This window comes from Adiantum capillus-veneris, chromosome 6 (genome assembly GCF_014529385.1).
Source record: "Adiantum capillus-veneris isolate H3 chromosome 6, ASM1452938v2, whole genome shotgun sequence".
Taxonomy (NCBI): domain Eukaryota; kingdom Viridiplantae; phylum Streptophyta; class Polypodiopsida; order Polypodiales; family Pteridaceae; genus Adiantum; species Adiantum capillus-veneris.
In genome coordinates this window covers 115804024-115806864 of record NC_140936.1, presented here as the reverse complement: position 1 = coordinate 115806864, position 2841 = coordinate 115804024, and the positions used below count along the sequence as shown (strand labels likewise).

Sequence of the window (2841 nt, the reverse complement as noted above, 5' to 3'; positions counted from 1 at the left end):
TGCTCTCAGTTTTTCTGCACGTGATATACCAGCTCCCTGCTCAACTCGTACAACGCTATTCAAAAGGCCATGTGTTTAAACTTTATTGGCGTTATGCTCTGTTTGAGAGATTACCGAGTCGTAACTCCCGAGTCCTGACGCTCAGATCATTTACAAGGTAAGTCTGCATCAACCAGCTGCCATTTGGTCGTAGACACCTGCCATATGATCGCAGCGCCATGTGCTCAGAAAGAGGTTTCCTGCAACGTCTCGAGCTTGTATATAAGAAGAACCAACTCTTGAAGAAGCGCACACACACACACACATCTCTCTCTCTCTCTCTCCCCACAGACAAAGATGGGTTCCTTCAACACACCTCCATGTTCGCTCACAACAAAACTGATGAGGCTGGAGGCCACGATAATGGTGAAGCCCCCCTCGCCCTCCACCGCGGTGCTCGAGCTCTCCAATCTTGACCATATGCTCAACTTCTACTGTAGTGTCATCCTCTTCTACTCTACATCTATCAAACCCCATACACATGGTAACAACAAAGTTATTCCCTTCAATGACACCCATTATATCCACCCTCGTGTTCACACCAAGGACGTGGTCCTTATGGTCAAGTGTGCCCTGCAAGAATTGCTCACCCACTACCCCGCGGCCGCCGGTCGACTCCGTTTGAATACCTCACAAAACCGACTTGAAGTGGAGTGCAATGACCAGGGTGTCCAATTTGTTTCTGGCCATGCCGACATCCCGCTTTCAGACTTGGGCGATGTGTCGCTCGCCCATCCCTCCATCGACCTTTTGATTCCTAACATTGTCTCTCATGAAGAAGAGAGGCCTCCAATTGTCGCTTTGCAAGTAAGGTTGGGTTCAGACGATGCCGGTGGAAGAAAGCCAAAAGCATACAGTCTTCCAGGCGGAAGGTGAGAGAGAAGAAAGCTTCCACCGGGCAGGCGTTCACAAGGCGAGGCGGAATCGCTCAAGGCTGTCAGAAGCTCTTGCGTGAGTGGATGCTGAAGATTGGGTGGGGAGTTGAGCTGGAGGGCGGAAGGAACTTCGGGCGAGGGGGGGGGGGGGGGTCGGAAGATCACATAGGGGTGGCGGAAGAAAATTCATGTTCCTTTGCCGTGACGTGGAGCAGAGTTTACAATCTCCCACCGCGCCATCTGAACGAAAAATTCCACTTGGGGGAAATTAATTGGTTGACGCCTATTGCCGCTGCGCCTTGTGAACCCAGCCTAAGTAGCCATTCGTCCATATTGTTGGGCACCAAAAAGTTGGTGTCAGTAAGGCTTTGAGGAGTGTTCTCCATCTTTAGCTAAATAAAAACCTTACTCTTACAAACAAGTAACTTGATGAAATTTTGAGAAGCCGGCTTCCTAGTCACAAAGAGAGTGACAAACGTAGGAATAAGCAGGAAAGGAAAGTAGAGAATCCTTGAAAACAAAATAAGGAGAAAACACACACACACACACACACCTTCTCTTCTTTGTCTCACTTCTCTAGCCTAAGTTCTATTCCTAGCAAGTTAGAGGCATCATTTAGCATCACAACCAAATACATGTGTGTCTTGAATATCATCCCATGCCTAGCTTGAAGTGTACATTTCATGTAACTAGAGCATCCTCATCCCATCCTTCTTCCCAATATTGATGTCAAGTTTTGCTTTGATTTGATTCTTGTCACCCAGGTTACTATGTTTAATTGTGGTGGCTTTCCTCTTGCCCTCACGAACAACCATGTGTACATACCTAGATGGGCATTCTGCAGCTGTTTTCTTGCATAATCTTGCCTCCATTGCAAGAGGAAATGGAATCTGCTACCTATGTTGACATGACACTCTTACCCATTGAGCGCTATGGGATTGCCACAAGGATATCCTTTTGTGCAAATGCTTTGATGAGATTACGAAGTGACGTACTCATTGGTCATACTTACTTCAAAGATCGCTCCAAGTAACAAGCTCTCATTGCATTACTCTGGAAGGCAAGAGCTAGAAGCCTTCTACAAACTCAAGAGATCCCCAATTGTATTGAGCTACCCATACGAATTCCTATAAACCCTAGAGGAAGAATGATGCCTTCACTCACTCAAGGCTATGTTGGAAACGGCATAATCTGCACCATTGTTAGTGCCTCTCTTCAAGAATTGTGCGAGTCCCCATTATATCTCATTGTGGTCAAGATTCAAAGAGCACTTTTCTCTGCCACTCCAGAGTTTGTGCAATCAATGTTGGATCATCTAGAGTGTGGAGAGGGTCCTTTTTTAATCTTGGTCTGACCCATCTTTCTTTGGGATGAGCTCCCTTGTTAACTTGCCTTTCTATGACACAGATTTTGGATGGGGCTCTCCTATCTATTGTCAACTTCCAAGTAGGCAAATGAACAATCATTTGTAAATACTTGATGGGGGTGCACAAGCTCCATCAATCTTGGAATGCTATGGTGGTCCTTGAATCAAACATGGAACGTCAGATCTTCTTAGAGACACTGGCAAATTATGTCAACTTCTCCACCTAAGCTTTCAAATCTTCTTTTGTCAATTTGTTGACTATCAATGGTAGTTTTGGAAACTGTTCAAGAATTTTATGTTTGGATCATGTGAATGAGAACAATATATGGGGTATTTGTAGAAGAATGTAGAAGTAGAGGGGTGAGTATAACAATACAACCATGTAAGCATCCTTTGCCACATGTGAGTTAAATAACAATACACGCATGTAGGCATCCTTTGCCACATGTGACATGACTTGCTCACACCTTCATCCAAAAACACCAAGACAAAATATAATCTTTTTTACACTACAAGTGCCGAAAGACTTTAACAAACATTCTACCAAAACTAACACAGAAT

At 44.9% G+C, this 2841-nt stretch overlaps 1 pseudogene across 1 annotated transcript; it reads left to right on the top strand.

The window, feature by feature from the left end:
* Positions 1-291: 291 nt before the first annotated feature.
* On the top strand, positions 292-2507 carry LOC147456123 (omega-hydroxypalmitate O-feruloyl transferase-like; annotated as a pseudogene). The gene is made up of 2 exons (XR_015188506.1): positions 292-846; positions 1679-2507. The product of XR_015188506.1 is annotated as an omega-hydroxypalmitate O-feruloyl transferase-like (transcript).
* The last annotated feature ends 334 nt before the right edge of the window (positions 2508-2841 follow it).